Source organism: Equus caballus, unplaced genomic scaffold (assembly GCF_041296265.1).
Source record: "Equus caballus isolate H_3958 breed thoroughbred unplaced genomic scaffold, TB-T2T haplotype1-0000035, whole genome shotgun sequence".
Classification (NCBI taxonomy): Eukaryota; Metazoa; Chordata; class Mammalia; order Perissodactyla; family Equidae; genus Equus; species Equus caballus.
Window position 1 is genome coordinate 1013970 of NW_027221806.1, and position 21302 is coordinate 1035271.

At 34.7% G+C, this 21302-nt stretch overlaps 1 pseudogene; it reads right to left on the minus strand.

Annotated features, from left to right (window-relative positions):
* LOC138922036 (regulator of DNA class I crossover intermediates 1-like) overlaps positions 1–21302 on the minus strand; it is a 74528-nt pseudogene that overhangs the window by 46951 nt on the left and 6275 nt on the right.

Below are 21302 nucleotides of genomic sequence, written 5' to 3' on the forward strand. Positions count from 1 at the left end.
GGTAAGAAGTGTTTGCAAGGATGTGGACAAAAGGGAACCCTTGTGCATGGTTGGTGGGAATGTAAATTGGGGCAAGCTCTATGGAGAACAATATAGAGGTTCCTCAAAAAATTAAAAATAGAACTATCATATGATTCAGCAATCTCACTTCTGGGTATATATCCAAATAAAATGAAAACAAGATCTCAAAGAGATATCTGCACTCCCAAGTTCACAGCAGCATAATTCACAGAGCCAAAATATGGAAACAACCTCAGCGTCCATCAATGGATGAATGGATAAAGATGGTGTGGTGTGTATATGTGTGTGTGTATATATACAATGGAATATTCCTGAGCCATGAGAAAGAATGAAATCCTGCCATGTGTGACAACATGGACGGAGCTAGAAGGCATTATGCTAAGTGAAATAAGCCAGACTGAGAAAGACAAATACTGCATGGTATCACTTACATGTGGAATCTAAAAAAAAAAAAAAAGTCAAACTCATAGAAACAGAGAATAGAAAAGTGGTTGCCAGGATCTGGCGACTGGGGGATAGGGAAAGGTTGGGAAAAGGGTACTAACTTTCAGCAAAATGATGAATAAGATCCGAGGATCTAATGTAAGACATGGTGACAACAGCTGATAACACTATTACACAAATGAAGAAAAAGAACTAAATATAGCAAATATATTTACAACAGAAACTTTTATTCCTAAAGTTTATTAATAATGTATTTACTTCTACTAAAGTGTGACTACATTTACTTGTGACAACTGTCATCTGTGGAGAAACAAAAATAGCACAGAAAGGAAAAGAGGAGACACTAACAATACTGTGATCAATTTCAATCCCTTTTTATGAACTCAGTTCTTAAGCTCTCATTTTAGCACTTGTTTTAAAAATTAAATATCAGACACAAGTTTCCTTGAGAGAGAAAAAAATACTCTGATTAAACTTTTTATTTACTTGAAGAATCAAAGTGCAGGCCAAAATGAACTTTATTTTGAAGTATTAGACTACTATAGTTAACATCCCAAGAATGTCTAAGGAATTCAAGTTATGAGATAGGAAACTAATCATTGAGGCAAAAACTTGTTCAGCTCTTCCTTTCAAACAAATTCTCCAAATAGGATAAGACAGTAAAGATATTTATTCCCTGCTCTTTAGCCAAACTTTGGTAACTATCTGCCTAGACAAAATAACATAATAATTGAAACAACGCTATAAGTTTAACCATACCTTATAAAATTAATTTTATATAACACACCACCTAAAAAAAAATAAATGGATTAAACAATAAAACATTTTAAGCAGAGACTAACAAAGCTTCTAATTTAAGAGGGCAATCAAGTTTTAAAATTACTTTCCACATCCTTTGAGTTCTAAAATTACAAAATTATTGGAAAACTAAACATTATGATCACATCAGACTCAAAACAAAATGTTACTGGAGAGGCTGACTTACCAGGTCTTTTCTTCTGGCAAGATATCTGATTTACCATATACAGGTTAAGGAGGTCTAAACTGACAGCAGAATTTTTGACAGGGGATAAAACTCCCCGTAATTTCATTTTTGATTTTAACCTTTTCTTTTCAAAATATTCCTAAAAAAATTAAAAATAAAAAGTTCTTCTAGCAACCATATAGTTTCAGGCAGAATCATCAATAATAAAAAGCAATAATGCTATTAAATAATTGACTTGATATTTTTTATATTTCTGTGACACCTCCTTTACATGTTTACATGTAAATTAAAATGAATCATGATAACTTGTAGTTTGCCCAAAGACTCTAAATTACAGCTTCTTATAATCTTTCTTTTGTTAAGCGTAATGCCTTTAAAACAGAACTGTATAAAGCCATTCCCAGGTATCAAAAGATTAAAAAAAATTATCTGAATGTGGAACGTTTTTAAAAACCTGATAAAACAAATGCGATAGGCTAAAAACTTGTTTTTCTGCAAAGTATGCTATACCACAGATATAAAAAGCCTAAAGATACGCATAGCTGTGTGCCAATAAAAGTCAACTGAAATGAGAAGAGAAAAACAAAAAGAAGCTATGTGAGAACTTATCTGCAGCCAAAGCTAACTTAATTCTGTTATCTCCCCATGACTCCTAGATTTTCTTTTATACCAGACTTGTAAATAATTATCATTTTTCATTCAGTATTTATTTCTGATTGAGCAGAATTATTCTTATTTTCATTCTTTTTCTCTCAGATTACATCCTTAATTTAAGAAGTTCAAAGGCATTTGTTCAAAATTTGTTTATTGAGCAACTATTATGTATTAGACACTATAACAAATTGTGAAAACATCTTCTTCACTATATAACTCATAACACAATGGCATAAACGTGATTATAAATGTGAGATATAAAAAGTGAAAAAAGTCCAAGATGGTAAAAAATTTAATGCAAGAGGAAGTATCATTTTTCCAAGAAGTTAAGGTTTTATCACATTAATATTTCAGAATATTAATAATAGACTTTTAAGATTCTAAAAAACATAAGAACTGTAAGAGACTTGCCAGCTATCAAGCAAAAAAGTAAATGCTGCATTTTTATGCAAACTTAACCACAGATAAAAAAGTGTTTCGTTTGAGTGATGTGCAGCTCCACATTGGGGCTTCTTTAAAAAGATCACACTATGGTCAGCAATGAAATGACAGAACCTTCAGGATGTAAATATTTTTCCCCTTTGAAAAACATGACTCTGGATCATATAATTGACAGCGTCTTGGAATTAAGATATTATTTCCTAAGGCACTGTACTCTGTGAAGGATAAGACCATAATCAGAAAGAGAATGACACAAACAATTACAACTGAGCATCAGGAGTATGTAAACTACAGGTAGATGTGGGGAGAGTTGGCAGAGGGAGGGCAGGAGGAGAGGGAAGCTTTCTTAGAAAATGACTTTTTTCTAAGATAGATGGATGAGTCAGAGTTAGCCAGAGTGTGGGAAGATAATGTTCCAGGAATGAAGAAGAACAGTACAAACACTGTGTATGAAGGGAGCAAGCCTTTACTCCAGGGGACACGGCTGAAGAGGTTGAACCCTCATAATCTATCCATCATGATAACCTCTGATCTTTCTTTTCCTAGAGAGAACAAAGGTATGTAACTAATTTACCTGACAAGGTTAGGCTCAACTTTTTTTGGGGGGGTAACTTTTGCAGACAATTTCACTATTTTATTATTTGATATCAAATAAACAATAAATTCAAAACACATTTCCAATCTTTTTAGCACATTATCAAAGTTGTTAGGACAGTTAGACCTCCACATACAATTCCTATGGGGATATCTAAGACAAGCAAATCTTTATTTAGTAAAAAATGTACTAAAGCATGAGTATAAAAGACAGATTGATAAAATATTTAAAATATGTTATATGTATAGTTATGACTTCCAATGGCTTTTGGTGACATATTTCATATTATAGGATATCAAGTTTATTTCTAAATATTTTTTGTGTGGTATTTTAACTTTTTATTAAGATTATGATAGTTTACAACCTTGTGAAATTTCAGTTGCACATTATTGTTAGTCATGTTGTAGGTGCACCACTTCACCCTTTGTGCACTCCCCTCACCCCCCCTTTCCCCTGGTAACCACCAATCAGTTCTCTTTGTCTATATGTTTAACTTCCACCTATCAGTGGAGTCATACAGAGTTCGTCTTTCTCTATCTGGCTTATTTAATTTCACATAATACCCTCAAGGTCCATCCATGTTGTTGTGAATGGGACGATTTTATCCATCTTTATGGCTGAGTAGTATTCCATTGCGCGCGCGCGCGCGTGTGTGTGTGTGTGTGTATACATATATATACCATATCTTCTTTATCCAACCATCAGTTGATGGGCACTTAGGTTGCTTCCACATCTTGGCTATTGTAAATAATGCTGTGATGAACATAGGGGTGCATGGGACTTTTGGAATTGCTGACTTCAAGCTCTTTGGATAGATACCCAGTAATGGGATGGCTGGTTCATAAGGTATTTCTATTTTTAATTTTTTGAATAATCTCCGTACTGTTTTCCATAGTGGCTGCACCAGTTTGCATTCCCTCCAACAGTGTATGAGGGTTCCTTTTTCTCCACAAACTCTCCAACATTTGTCACTTTTTGTTTTGGTTATTTTTGCCATTCTGACAGGTGTAAGGTGATATCTTAGTGTAGTTTTGATTTCCATTTCCCTGATGATGAGTGATGATGAGCATCTTTTCATGTCTATTGGCCATCCGTATATCTTCTTTGGAGAAATGTCTGTTCATGTCCTCGGCCCATCTTTTGACTGGGTTGTTTGATTTTTTGTTGTTAGGCTCAACTTTTTTTAACAAGTCTCATTTGGTAGAGACAAGTAAAAAATAATTAGAAGATAAATAGAAAACTTCCAGAAGACAATCAAATTTTAAATTGAAAATAGACATTTAAAAGGAGCAGCCAGGGAGACAAATAAAATCTTAAGAACGTGTCAAAGGAAGCAAGGGAAGAGCTTGTTTCAAGATGAAGGGAACGGGCAGCAGTTCTCTGAAAGAAGACTGTTCACTTCATGAAGTGCTAAATAAAGTTTGTATCACCAAAACAAAAAAGATGAAGGTTATGGAAAAGCAGATGATGACACATTAAAGTATATGAAAAATATCTTTGGAATTGAATAACATAAAGTTCAAATTTTTTTATTGAATTTTAGTTAACATAGAACATTATGTTAGTTTCAGGTGTACACGTAGTGATTTGACATTTACACACATTACGAAATAATCACTACAATGATTCTACCAACAATCTGTCACCAAAGTCATTATAATATTATTGACTATATTCCCTACATTGTATATTATACCCCCATGGTTTATTTACTTTATAACTGAAAGTTTGTACTTCTTAATCCCCTTCACCTATTTTGCCCAACCTACCACCAGCTTCACCACTGGCAATGACCAGCCTGTTCTCTGTGTCTATGAGTCTGTTTCTGTTTTGTTTGTTCATTTGTTTTGTTTTTTAGATTCCACATATAAGTGAAATCAGATGATATTTATCTTTCTCTGTCTGACATATTTCACTTGGAATAACACCCTCTATATCCATCCATGTTGCTACAAATGACAAGATTTCATTCTTTTTTACGGCTAATATTCCACTGAATAAATATATGCCACATCTTCTTTACCAATATATCCACCGATGGACACTTAGGCTGCTTCCACATCTCGGCTATTGCAAATAATGCTGCAATGAACATAAGGGTGCATATTTCTTTTCAAATTAGTGTTTTTGTTTTCTTCAGGTAATACCCAGAAGTCAAACTGCTGGGTCATATGTTAGTTTTTAATGTTTTTAGAAGCTTCCATACTGTTCTCCATAGTAGCTGCAACAGTATACATTCCCACCAAAAGTGCGCGAGGGCTCCCTTTTCTCCACATCCTCACTAACACTTGACATTTATTGTCTTTTGATGGTTTTGATTTGCATTTCCCTTAGGATTAGTGATGTTGAGCATCTTTTTACATGTCTGTTGGGCATCTGTAAATGTCTTTGGAAAAATGTCTATTCAGTTCCTCTCATTTTTTTATTGAATTATTTTTTTGATATTGAGTTGTATGAGCTCTTTATACATTTTGGACATTAACCCTTTATCAGATATATCATTTGCAAGTATATTCTCCCATTTGGTAGATTGCCTTTTCATTTTGCTGATGGTTTCCTTTGCTGTGTAAAAGCTTTTTAGTGTGACGTAGTCTCATTTGTTTATCTTTGCTTTTGTTGCCCTTGCCTGAGGAGACAGATCCAAAAAATTATTAAGACTGATGTCAAACAGTTTACTGCCTAAGTTTTCTTCTAGGAGTTTTATGGTTTCAGGTCTTACGTTTAAGTCTTTAATCCATTTTGAGTGTATTTTTACACATACCGAAAGAAAGTAGTCCAGTTTCATTCTTTTGCCTAGAGCTGTCCAGTCTTCCGAATATCATTTATTGAAACAGCTGTCTTTTCCCCACTGAATATTCTTGCCTCCTTTGTTGTAGATTAATTGACGATATATTTGTGGGTTTATTTCTGGGCTTTCTATTCTGTTACATTATCTCTGCATTTGTTTTTGTGCCAGTATCATAATGTTTTGATTATTATAGCTTTGTAGTACAGTTTGACATCTGGAAATGTGATACCTCCAGCTTTCTTCTCTCTCAAGATTGCTTGGCTATTTTGGGTCTTTTGTGGTTCTATACAAATTTTAGGATTATTTGTTCTAGTTTTGTGAAAAATACCAATGGTATTTTCATAGGGGTTGCATTGAATCTGTAGATTGCTTTGGGTAGTACGGACATTTTAACAGTATTAATTCGTGAGCACATACATCTTTCCATTTATTTGTCTTCGGTTTCTTTCATCCATGTCTTATAGCTTTCAGAGTATAGGTCTTTCTTCTCCTTGGTTAAATTTATTCCTATGTATTTTATTGTTTTTGATGCAATTGTCCTGGGAGGGTTTTCTTAATTTCTCTTTCTGATAGATCGTTATTAGTGTATAGAAACCCAACAGATTTCTGTATATTAATTTTGTATCCTGAAACTTCACTGAATTCATTTATCCTAATAATTTTTGGTGGAGTTTTTAGTGTGTGTGTGTATATATATATAAACAATATATATAAAATAAAAAGTATATATATATATTTAGTATAAAGTATCATGTCATCAGTAAACAGTGACAGTTTTACTTATTCCTTTCCAATCAGGCTGGCTTTTATTTTTCCTACTAATTGCTGTGTTAGGACTTCCAATATAATAAAAGTAGTGAGAGTGGGCATCCTTGTCTTGTTTCTGATCTTAGAAGAAATGCTTTCAGCTTTACACCATCGAATATGATATTAGCTGTGGGTTTGTCACATACAGCCTTTACTATGTTGAGGTAGGTTCTCTCTATACCCACGTTGTTGAGAATTTTTATCATAAATGGATGTTGAATTTTGTCAAAAGCTATTTCTGCATCTATTGAGATAATCATACAATTTTTATTCTTTGCTTTGTTTATGTGGCATATCACAATGACTAACGTGTGCATACTGACCATCCTTGCATGCCTAGGAAAAAATCCCACTTAATCATGGTGTATGATCCTTTTAATGTATTGTTGATTTTAGTCTGCTAATATTTTGCTGAGGATTTTTGCATCTACATTCATCAGGGATATTGGCCTATAATTTTCTCTTTTTGTAGTGTCTTTGTCTGGTTTTGGTATCAGGGTAATGTTGGCCTCATAGAATGAGTTTGGAAGCATTCCTCCCTCTTCAATTTTTTGAAATAGTTTGAGAAGGACAGGTATTAATTCTTTAAATGTTTGGCAGAATTCACCTGTGGAACCATCTGGTCCTAGACTTCTGTTTCTTGGGAGATTTTTGACTACTGAGGCAATTTATTATTAGTAATCAGTCTGTTCAGATGTTCTATTTCTTCCTGATTCAGTCTTAGAAGACTGTATGTTTCTAGGAATTTATCTATTTCTTTTAGGTTGTATAATTTGCTGGCATCTAATTGTTCATAGTAATATCATGATATTTGCATTTCTGAGGTGTCAGACATAACTTCTCTTTCATTTCTGATTTTACGTATTTGGGGCCTCTTTTTTTTTCTAGATGAGTCTGGCTAAAGGTTTATCAATTACCTTTTCAAAGAACCAGCTCTTAGTTTCATTGATCTTTTCTATGGTATTTTTTCAGTTTCTATTTATTTCTGCTCTGATCTTTACGATTTCCTTCCTTCTACTAATTTTGGGTTTTGTTCGTTCTTCCTTTTCTAGTTCCTTTAGTTGTAAGATTAGACTGTTTATCTGAGATTTTTCTTACTTCCTTAGGTAGACATGTATCATTTACTTGCTCTTTGATTTCTTCAATGACACACTGGTTGTTAAGCAGCATGTTGTTTAGACTCCATGTTTTGTTATTTCCAGTTTTCTTCTTGTAGTTGATTTCTAGTCTCATACCATGGTGCTCAGAAAAGATGTTTAATATGATTTCAATCTTCTTCAATTTACTGAGACTTGTTTTGTGGCCTAACATATGCTCTATCCTGGAAAATGTTCCGACCGACTTGAAAAGATGTGTATTCTGCTGTTTTGGGATAGAACGCTCTGCATATATCTAGTAAGTCCATCTGGTCTAATGTGTCATTTAAGACCAATATTTCCTTATTGATTTTCTGTCTGTATGATTTATAAAGTTCAATTTTGACACTAGTAAGAGCTGTACAGTGAAGTGGACCAAGGAACAAATGGGAGATGAGAGTGAAAGGGCATAGCAGGAAAGAGAAAGGACCCAGAGACACCTTTACTTGTCTAATAGGAGAAAATTCAGTATGTGTAAATATCAATGGAAAGCGGAAGTAAATGGAATCCAGATCACAGACAGAGAGACCTTCCTTTGATCAGAGGGAATTACTTCTGTAGTTAGAGGAGGGAAAGAGAAGATGGATGAAGAAGGAAGGTGGTTTATAGAACTGGTGGTAGAAATTTGAGATAATTCTCATCTGATAGCTTCTATTTCCTCTGAACTATGATACAAGGTCATTTAACGAGCATGAAGGGATAAAGAATAGTGTTGGGAAAGAGAGGTTTGGGGAGGTAAAGGAAGGTATGAAATTTTCAAAGAAGAGAAAAGTGACACGATTAGAGATCAACACCTTGGGAAGAGCCATGTGTCTTTCCCTTTCTGACAAATATTCAAAAGAATGATCCAGATAGAGTTAGATTACTTTTTAAAAACAGTCTTGGGACAGCCTTCATTCATAGTTTATTTATTATTGAGTGTCTATGTTATTGCTAGAGAGAGTTCAAGGCACAGGAGATAGAAAATGAACAAACGTGGTAAAATCCTTCTTCTCATGAAGATATTTTAATGGGGGGACAGAATAAACAAATTTCTAAGAAAATATAGGATTATGAAAGAGTGACAAATTAAAGAGGGTAAAGGAGAGACAGCATTTGGAGGGCAGGGAGCTATTTAGATGTAGTGATCAGAGAAGGCCAATCTAAGAGGACATACTTTTGCTGAGACTCAAATGTTGACAAGCCAGACATGCAAATATCTCGAGGGAGACTATTCCAGACAAAGAACAGTGGCAGAAAGAAGGTCAGTGTGGCTGAAATAAAATGAATAGGACAAGTAGTAAGAAACAAGGTCAGAGAGGCAGGCAGGGTGCAGATCCTTCTGGTTCTTTTAGACTTTGGTAAAATCAGATTTCATTCTAAGAGCAATGAAAAGCAATTGAGGCTTTTAAGCTGGGGAATGATAAATTCTGATTTGTGCCTTTAAAAGATCATACTAACCACTGTGTCACAGACTACAAAGGAGTAAAAGATAAAGCAGAAAAACAGTGATAAATTCAATTACATTAAAATTAAGAACTTTTCTTCAAAGACAGGATTGAAAAACTAAAATTAAAAGCCAAAGGACAAATATACCTGACAAATAATTCCTAAATACATAGACACAATAAGAAAAAGACAAACAACTCAAATAAAAAATGAAAAAACTACTTGGAAAAGTACCTGACAAAAGAGGAAACCTGAATGACAAGATAGTCAGTCTCATTAGTAATCAAGGAAATACAAGTTAAATTTACAATGAAGCATCAATTCACTGAGTTAACAACTATCCTGCTTTCATAATAATCACTCCCTTGCTTTTCTTTAAATTTTACTACCTTCGAACATATTTGTTCTGTTTTGGAACTTTTTGTACACGGAATCTTACTGCTTGTATTCTTCTGTGAGTTGCTTTCTTTATCCAACTTTATGTTTTTGAGATTCATCCACACTAATTACGCGTAGTTGAAACATTTTCACTGCTCCATCATTACTTGGGTATGCCACTATTTGCTTAACCATTTTACTGCTAATGGACATTTGGGTGGTCCCCTTTCCTTCCTCCTCCCCGTCCTTCTTTCTCTCTTTCTCCTCCTTCTCTCTCTTTTTTTTGTTTGCTACTTAACAACAACAATATCCAAACAAGCTTGTACATGTCTCAAAGTTCACAAGTGGAAGAGTTTCACTCAGATATATACTGCTGAGCTGTAATGTACATACGTGCTCAACTTTACTGTGTAATGATCAATGTAATTAAAAAACAAAAAAAGGTGGTAGGTTATAAGGCCATTATACTACTCTAGGCAATAAATGATGACGATTTGAATCAGGGTGCTAATAGTATAGGTAGTGAGAAGTTATCAGACTTGGGATACATCTTGGAACTAGAATGACAACAAGAATCAACAAGGTCCTTAAGTCTCTGCCTAAGCAAAATGGTTGGTTATCAACCTATCTACAAGGTTGAGAAGGCTAAAGGAAGAGAGTCTTCCAATTTCACTTAGTTATTACCCTTGGAAAAATGCTTTAGAAGATCACTTTTTTCATAAAGCTAACACAAATAAACATATTCTCTTTACCTTTTGCTTTCTCCTTTCCTGCTTGATCAGAACCCTGGTCCTGAAAAAGGAAACAGGATAAAAAACACAATGATTAAAGAAATGGTCTCTAAAATGATTGTTGAGCCAGCCTGGTGGCAAACTGGTTAAGTTCACATGCTCCACCTTGGTGGCCCAGGGTTCCTGGGTTCAGATCCCAGGCACGGCCCTACACACTGCTCATCATGCCATGCTGTGGCAGCATCCCACATACAAAATAGAGGAAGATTGGCACAGATGTTAGCTCAGGGACAATGTTCCTCAAGCAAAAAGAGGAAGATGGGAACCAGATATTAGCTCAGGGCCAATCTTCCTCACCAAAATAAATACATAAATAAAATAAAATGATGTCATTTTAGTTGAATTAAAGATTTGGAATTAAAATCTAAAAGTATAGTGATAATTATGCTATTTTATGAAAAGAAACTATGAAAATGTTCTCAAATGTTATAGTATATACTGTTTCACAAAATTTTCTTAGATAGAAAATCCAAGAGCTAATAAGAAAGACTCTACACCTATCATTAATAATGAAGCATAAAATACATCTGAATTATAAAATCAAGATAAGCAATGAGAAATCAATGCATTGGCAAGGAGGTACCACTGAAACATTCTCATATGATAGCACTATTCTTGGTCAATGCTGCCATTTTAATTTTCCTTGTATTTCAATATTCTACTTCTATCAACAGGAAGTAGAGAAAGGACCAAAATCTATATAGGATTGAAAGAAATGTTAAGTTTATTATTAGAGCAATTCAGTTACATTACTATATCAGCTATGCATACTTGAAATCTCATAACTTCTTTAAAACACAGCTAGCTTTTATGGATGTGCTTCACAACTATGATCTCTGTGCCAAACACTGCAACGAATCCCATGATAGTGCAATATTTAATGGTTATAAATTATTTGCTCTATTAATAATAGTAGAATGCCATAAAACATTCATGACAAGATAAGCGGATATGCACAATAAATCTTTTGGATATACATGAAACTATGATCTCAAATTCAAGATTTATACAAGAATTATAAGTAAAATGACAAAATGTATTTTAGCTACATGAGATTATATAATAACATGAAAATAATAATTGCTAATGATGAGTACCATATGTCTTGCACCTTTCTAGACACTTCAGATACTTTACGTGTACAAACTCATTTAATCTTCACAGGAACTCTGTAAGGTAGGTTCTATTTTTATCCCCATTTTACTGATGAAGAAACTAAGATGCAGAGAGGTTAAGTAACTTGCCCAAGGTCACACTGCTAATAAATGGTAGAGCCAGACTGAAACCTAAGCATTTTGGTTTTGAAGTTTTCAACCAGATATTATACTGTCTTCCAAGAATTTCAACTGTGAATATACAAAGCTGTTCATTTTCCAAATGATTTTCATAAACTACATGAATGACAGTTACTGAATACCCCCAGACTTTGGTACTTACTGAACTTGTACTTTAACATACTTCCAAATAGCTATGTCTTAATTGACCATTTTGAGTTCACTGAGCAAAGAATTTGATCTGCCCAGATCCACGCAGCATAAGTGCACTGCTGGCATTCAAACTTTAGAAAAGAAAAAGGAAATAAATCACATTTCATTGACCCATCAAACGCTAAGGCTAGAGAGGACATTAGAGATTAGTTTATTCTCCATCATTTTAAAACTTAAGGCAAAGAAAGCAAAGTGGGGGCTGGACCGGTGGTGCAGCAGTTAAGTGTGCGTATTCCGCTTTGGCAGCCTGGGTTTCACCGGTTCGGATCCCAGGGTTGGACATGGAACCGCCTGGCAAGCCATGCCGTGGGAGGCGTCCCACGTATAAAGTAGAGGAAGATGTGCACAGATGTTAGCTCAGGGCCAGTCTTCCTCAGCAAAAAGAGGAGGATTGGCAGCAGTTAGCTCAGAGCTAATCTTCCTCAAAAAAAGAGAAAGCAAAGTGACTTTTCAAAGTCCTGAAATATAAGAAGTATGACAGAGCCAGCAGTATTAAACAATCCAGATTACAGAGACAGTAGGAAGAAAAATCAATTCTATAAGAAGTTCCCACATTATAAAGATCAATAGAATTAGGGACTAGCCAAAGCCTAAACACAGTCTTCATATATGTATAAATCAAGTGATTTTACTCCAGGCTGATTTTCCATTATCCAGGACGCTCTTATGGCTCTCACCAAATTCTATGTACTCCATAATCCCTATTCCTATGTGCCTAAGGAAAAATTAATTAGGATTTCAAGACCAATTGCTAGATTAGCCTACTAATACTAGACCACAGTGAAAGTGAAAAAAGATCCTAACGTATAAGTCAAAGGCAATTTCATAAAAAGAACATTTTAAATTATTATTAAGGCAACCAATGCTACTAAATAGTACTATATGTCTAAATGTTTTACCAAATATAGTCACTCTCAATTACCTGCACTAGAAAAGAAAACTGCATCAGTTAGGATTCTTAAGTTACAAGAAATTGAAAGCTCCTTTGGTTAATTTAAACAGAAAATAAATTTATTAAAAGAAAATCAGGTAACCAACAAACATGTCAACAAGGCTGAGGAAGCACGTTTGGCACCTGGCAAGAACAAGGAAGTCTAGGGAGCTGTGGCATCATAGTCAAAATCAAGCCATAATTAGCCTCCTAAGAACACCACTGCCAGCACTGGTGAACACTAAACACCACTGACTGCACCAGTTCCACTCCTGGACAGTGAACACCACCCCCTGGCATCACTGGCATTAAAATTCAATCCTGCTGCAGCTCTTGCAACTGCTTCCAACTACAATAGAAGCTCTGTAGTCCCTACTTCTTTGTGTTACTAGCTTCTAATTCAAAGTACAGGACAAGAGCATCTAAGTCTCAGCTTAGGTCACATGCCTATTTGCTAGCTGCAAAGCATAGTGAAACAAATGTCTGGGTTTTTTCCCCAAGATTCCACATAGGGAGGTGGTCTGTGCCTATCACCAAAACTCATAAGGTAGGAAATACCCCCACACATAGATAAGGGGCTCAGATGCTTGGCTGCCAGTGAGTACAAATGTCCACTAAAGAGATGCAGATTAAAATTAAACTAGTTGACAATCCAAGTGACTTTTTACTTGGCTATGTCAGTGGAAAAAAAAAATATATATATATATAGTCCTAATAGTTGCTTCTAACAGTTTTGCTTAGGCTAACTTAAAATAAAACTGTAAAATTGTTTTTTTTTCTCCCCCAAGTGTTGACCAAGATGATGATATAGGAGGATCTTGAGCTCCCCTCTTCCCACAGACACACCAAATGTACAGCTACACTTGGAGCATTCTCTCTGAAAGAGATCCAGAAACTAGACTAGCGACTCGTACACACGGGACAAATGCAAAAATACCCAGGTTGAAACAGGTAGGAAAGGCTGAGACACACTCTCATCATAATCCCCACCCCTGCCACAATGCCATACAGTCAGAAGGGAATCCCCAACTCCACCTTCTCCCTGAGAAGCAAAGGGTTTGACCTCCACATCTAGTGCTCCAAATTTTAAGACTCTCACCAAACAGACAGACTCCCAAAACACCTAGCTCTGAAAGCCAATGGGCTTGAGTCCACAGGACCCACAAGACTATGGCAAATAAATAAGCATTCTTAACAGGAATGCAGCACTCACCAGAGCTATCCCCTCAGGGTTCAACATGGAGTGAGCAGGCAAGTATGTTTTAAGTAAGCCTCATGGTAACCACAAAGTAAAAGGCTAGAGGAGATATACAAGACAAAGAGAAAGTTATCAAAGTATACCATAGAGAAAATCATCAAATCACACAGGAAGAGAACAAGAGAGGAAGAAAGGAATAGAAGAATTACAAAACAACCAGAAAACAACAAAACGGCCATGGTAAGTCCATCCATGTAAATAATTACTTTAAATGTAAATATTTTTTGGCTGAAAGGAGTAAAAAACATGACCCAAATATATGTTGCCTACAAGAGACTCATCTCAGCATTACGGACACAAACAGACTGAAAGTAAAGGGATGGAAAAAGATATTACATGCAAAGGGAAACCAAAAGCTATGGTAGCATAATTCTCAGACAAAATAGACTTGAAGACAAAGACTGTAACAAGAGACAGCAAAGGCCATTACAAAATGATAAAGGAGTCAATTCATCAAAAGGATACAAAAACTGTAAATATTTATGCACCCAACATTGGAGCACCTAAATATATAAAGCAAATATAAACAGAACTAAAAGGAGAAATAGGCAGCAATAAACAATAGCAGGGGACTTCAAAACCCCACTTTGAACAACAGATTGATCATTGTGATATTGTAATTTACAATAAGAAATACACATTTGGATGCAACCAACATAGGAGCACCAAAGTACATAAAGTAACTATTAACAAACCTAAAAGGAGAAGTGAACTACTACATAATAATAGTAGGGGACCTAAACCCCACTTAGATCAATGGATAGATCATCTAGACAGAAAGTCAACAAGGAAATAATGGAATTAAATGAAAAACTAGACCAGATGGACTTAATAGAACATATATAAAAACAGCAGAATACACATTCTTCTCAAGTGCACATGGAACATTCTCAAAGATAGACCATATGTTGGGAAAGAAGGCAAGCCTTAATAAATTTAAGAAGACTGAAATCATATCAAGCATCTTTTGTGACCATAATGCTATGAAACTAGAAACCAACTACAAGAAAAAAGCTACGAAAGTGACAGATATGTGGAGGCTAAACAACATAGTACTGCACAACCAATGGATCATTGAAGAAATTACAGGAGAAATCAAAAGATATCTGGAGACAAATGAAAATGAAAATACATTATACCACACCAACTCATGGGACGCAGCAAAAGTGGTCCTAGGAGGGAAAATCATAGCAACACAGGCTCACCTTAAAAAACAAGAAAAATCTCAAGTAAGCACTTTTAAACTGCACGTAACAGAAATAGAAAAAGAAGAACAAACAAAACCCAAAGTTAGCAGAAGGAGGGAAATAATAACAATTAGAGCAAAAATAAATGAAATTGAAGCCACAAAAATGGTAGAAAGGATCAACGACCAAGTGCTAGTTCCTTGAGAAGATAAAATTGACAAACCCTTAGCCAGACTCACTAAGGAAAAAAGAGAGGAGGCTCAAATAAAATTAGAAATGAAAGAGGAGAAATTAACCGATACCACAGAAATACAAAGGATCATAAGAGAATACTATGAAAACTATATGCCAACAAATTGCAAAATCCAGAAGAAATGGATAAATTCTTAGACTCATACAATCTGCCAAAGCTGAATCAAGAAGATATAGAGAATTAAAAAGACCAATCACAAGTAAAGAGATTGAAACAGTAATCAAAATCCTCCCAAAAAATAAAAGTCCAGGACCAGGTGGCTTCTCTTAAGAATTCCACCAAACATTCAAAGATTTAATACCTATCCTTCTCAAACTATTTCAAAAAATTGAAAAAGACTGCATACTTCGTAAGTCATTCTACAAGGCCAACATCAAGCTGATACCAAAGCCAGACAAGGATAACACAAAAAAAGAAAATTACGGGCCAATTTTGCTGATGAACAGAGATACAAAACTCCTCAACAAAATACTGGCAAACCGAATACAGCAAAATCTTAAAAGGACCATACACCATGATCAAGTGGGATTTATACCAGGGACACAGGGATGGTTCAACATCCACAAATCGATCAATGCGATACACCAAATTAACAAAATGAGGAATAAAAAACGTGATCATCTCAGATGCAGAGAAAGCATTTCACAAGATCTAACATCCATTTATGATGAAAACTCTCAATAAAATGGGTATAGAAGGAAAGTATCTCAACATAATACAGGCCATATATGACAAACCCAAGCCAACATCATACTCAACGGGGAAAAACTAAAAGCCATCCCTCTGAGAACAGAAACAGGACAAGGGTGCGCACCCTCACCACTCGTATTCAAAATAGTACTGGAGGTATAGCCAGAGCAATTAGGCAAGAAAAAGAAGTAAAGGGTATCCAAATAGGTAATGAAGAAGTGAAATGCTCACTGTTTGCAAACGACATGATTTTATATATAGAAAACCCTAAAGAATCCATTGGAAAGCTATTAGAAATAATCAACAATAACAGAAAAATGGCAGGGTACAAAATGAACTTGCAAAAATCATTTGCATTTCTGTACTCTAATTACAAACTAAGAGAAAGAGAACTCAAGAATACAATACTATTTGCAATCACAACAAAAAGAATAAAATTTCTAGGAATAAATTTAACCAAGAAGGTGAAAGACCTATACAATGAAAACTATTAAGGCTTTATTGAAAGAAATTGATAAAGACATAAAGAAATGGAAAGATATTCCGTGCACATGGATCGGAAGAATAAATACAGTTAAAATGTCCATACTCCCTAAAGCAATCTGCAGATTCAATACAATCCCAATCAGAATCCCAATGACATTCTTCACAGAAATAGAACAAAGAATCCTAAAATTCATATGGGGCAACAAAAGACCCCAAACAGCTAAAGCAATACTGAGAAAAAAGAATTAAGCTGGAGGCATCACAATCCCTGATTTCAAAATATACTACAAAGCTATAGTAATCAAAACAGGATGGTACTGGTGAAAAAACAGACCTACAGATCAATGGAACAGAATTGAAAGCCCAGAAATCAAATGACATATCAGATTTAATGCAATCCCTATCAAAATTCTAGTGGCATTTTTCACAAAAATAAAACAGACAACCCTATTATTTGTATGGAACCACAAAAGATCCCAAATAGCCAAGGCATAATTGAGAAAGAAGAAAGCTGGAGGCATCATACTTCCTGATTTCAAACTATATTACAAAGTGACAGTAATCAAACTGTATGGTATTGGCATAGAAACAGCCAGACAGACCAACGGAATAGAATATCCAGAAATAAGCCAGAAATATATGGTCATTCAATTTATCACAAAGGAACCAAGAATACACAGTGGGGAAAGGACCGTTTCTTCAATAAATAGTGTTGGGAAAACTAGACAGTCACATGCAAAAGAATGAAACTGTAACCGTTATCTTACACTGTACACAAACATCAACTCTAAATGGATTAAAGACTTGAATATAAGACCTGAAACCATAAAATTCCTAGAAGCAAACACAGGGGGTAAGCTCCTTGAAATTGGTTTCGGCAATGATTTTTTGGATTTGACACCAAAAGCAAAAATTAAAAAGTGGGACTACATCAAACTACAAAGCTTCTGCACAGCAAAGGAAACCATCAACAAAATGAAAAGGGAACCTATGGAATTGGAGAAAATATTTGCAAATCTTATATCTGATAAGAGTTTAATATCCACAATATGAGGAACTCATACTACTCAACAGCAAAAAACAAATAACCTAGTTAAAAAATGGGCAAAGGACGTAAATAGGCATTTTTCAAAAGAGACATGCAAATGATCAACAGGTACAGGAAAAGGTGCTCAATATCACTAACGCTCAGGGAAATGCAAATCAAAACCACAATGATTTATCACCTCATGTCCTTTAGGATGACATGCATCAAAAAGAAAAGAGAGAACAAATATTAGGATGTGGAGAAAAGGGAACCCTTGTGCACTATTGGTGGGAATATAAATTGGTGCAGCCATTATGGAAAACAGCATGGAGGTTCTTCAAGAAATTAAAAGAACTACCATTTGATCGAGCAGCACCAATTCTGGGTATATATCCAAAGAGAAATCAACATCTCAAACAGATATCTGTACTCCCATGTTCATAGGAGCCTTATTCACAACAACCAAGGTATGAAGCAGATTAAGAGTACATCAATGGATGAATGGATCAAGAAAATTTGGTATATATATACACCATGGAATATCATTCACCCTTTTAAAAGAAAGAAATCCTGGGCCAGCCCAGCAGCATAGTGGTCAAGTTCGCATGCTGTACTTTGGGAGCCCGGGGTTCACAGGTTCAGATCCCAGGCACAGACCTAGCACCACGTGTCAAGCCATGCTGTGGCTGCATCCCACACAAAAAGTAGAAGAAGACTGGCACAGATATTAACTCAGCAACAATCTTCTCAAGCAAAAAGAGAGAGATTGGCAACAGATGTTAGCTCTGGGCCAATCTTCCTCACAAAAAAAAGAAAGAAATCCTGTCATTTGTGATAACATGGATGAACCTGGAAGGCATTAGATAATTAAGGCAGACAGAGACAAATAGGACATGGTACCACTTATATGTGGAATCTAAAAAAAAGTTAAAATCATAGAAACAGAGAACAGACAAGTGGTTGCTGGGGGGTCAGGTAAATAGGGAGAGGTTGGTAAAAGCATACAAACTTTAAGTTATAAGATGAATAAGTTCTGAGGATAACATGGTAACCATACCATTTGTTAATACAAAATAACATTGTATTGTATAATTGAAATCTGTTAAGAGAGTAGAACTTAAATGTTCTCACCAAAAAAGAGAAATATCTGAGGTGATGGATGTGTTAATTAACTTTCACAATGTATGCATATATGAAACCATCACATGGTATACTTTAAATATCTTACAATTTTATTTGTCCATTATACCTCAATAAAGGTAGAAAAAAATAAGATAGAAAAGACGGGAGAACAAATGAATATATCCCCAAATAATGGGGTAAACTAGATGGAATTTTATATCTGAGAAAAAGAAAAACGTGCAGATAATTAAAATAGCTTGCTATATATAAAATGTGAATCCTCAGAAGTCATTTGCTACTTTGACTACTGCAATATTAAGTATGTAGCTAGCTACCATAATTATACATTAAAGAGTCTCCTTGATTTTATGCAAATGTTCTCCTATATTTCTTACTACATTGGTAATAGCAATAAAACACAGCTCTGATTATCACTTAGGGACGTGACTTCCATTGCCTGCCCCAACTTAGATTTCAACTTTGTTTTCCATTCCTGCGTTTCATGTATTCCAACACCCGACCAAATGAAAATATAGTTTTTCTTCTCCATATATGGAGACTCCTCCCACCATATTTTGTACTGAAAACTTTCAATACCTTCAAGACCCCATTCAAACATCAGTTTCTTCATGAAATTTATATGCACTTTATAAAAAACAATTTTAAGAGTTTCTCTAATTTTTGTCCGGAAATTTAAATTACCAGAGATTTAGGTGTGGGGAGGTGGGAATGAAGCTCATCTCTTTAACAGTAATTACTATGTTATTCTAGAAAATGGATTTTTAAAGAAATATATTGCAACCATCTCTTTCAGTAAAAGTTTAAGTGAACAATATTAGTTGCCATTATAGCTACATACTGAAAATAAAATCAAAAGGCCATAACTTCTTCATAGAACACTCCACAAGTTATCAATTGTGGGAAGCAGGGATATAGATTACACTACCTTATTCTTCATTAAGATAGAAAGAATAAAGTAAAATAGAGAAGTGTAAAGAGGTTAAGAAAGGGAAAGAAGAGAAGAGAAGGGAGGGAAGGGGAGAAGGAAAGAAGAGAGAGAGAAAGGAAGAAATAAAACCATACTGACTACAAAAATATAACAGGGCATTCTGCCCCTTGCCATTCTTTCTAGTAAGCAAAGATTTAAAGGAAAACGCTAAAGAAATACTTTCTTTAAAAAAAAAAAAGACAGGCAGTAATGTGGTCAAGGAAACATCAAGAACAACACGAACGTACATTTTACATGGAGTACGCAGGAGATGTTGAAACTACATTAGGGATTAAATACTATGGGTGTCACATATCTTAACTGTCAGCTAGTCTTGAATTTTCTTTTTTGTTTATTTTGTTTTGCTTTTTATTTTTCTGCTTAGTTTATCTTTTTAGTGGCGAGGTGCCATGCAAAAGAAACCGTTTCCAGATTGTTACAATCTTGTAATAACATCTTAAGTGTGATTCAAAGTGAAAAATGTAAACAAAATTAATAAAGCAATAACTAACAATTGAAAAAATTATTTTATGGCTTGTGTCACAGTGAAATTAATATTAACCTAAGACATCATAATGTTAACATTGTTAGCTAGCAGACTTATTAAGATTCAGGACAGTAACTAGCCTAGAAAAAGTACTTAGGTTGGTTTTCCACAAAACTAAAGCAGGTCCACCTGATGTGTCAGGAATAGTAATGATATACATTAGAATGCTATGGCTTTCATATAAATTCTTCTCTTGCAATACAAGAAAAAGTTTTTAGAGTAATATGAATTACAAAAGGTATGGTATTGAGAAAAAAAGTGTCAATCGATGAGGCAGAAATCCACCTAATATTCAGAATACAGAGCCTAATTAAAATAAGTTCTTAGAGATTGAATTCTTATAGTACTTTCACATGGAAAATATTGTTTCATAGTTACAGGCTGTAATGATAAACATGAACAGCCATCTCCTGGGTCATACAATGGAAGAGATCTTAGATTGTGAATGATAGCCCAACACAGATGTGTATTTCAGGTTATTCACAATTAAATCTTAAAAACTTTATTTCAACAATTATAATTCACTAAAAGCTTCTAAAGTTGAAGTTTTTCACTCCATTTATGGGATATTTTGAATAAATATTTTCAACTGTTTTTGAATAAAATGTCATCAAAATTTAGAGGACTTGCTTGCAAAAATGTTCAATAACAATGCAGGATACATAGATTGATTTATCAAGTAACTCTTCAAAGAGTCAAATGTTTATGAAATCCAATTAATAAAAGGCAACAAAGAAAGCAAGCTTATAACAACACGCCAAAGTATTCTTTTTTGGATTCAACATCAGTATTGTCTCAAAAACAGTGTAATTCAGTTACATTAACTGTGCATATAAAAAAATGAAAATTTTGACAACT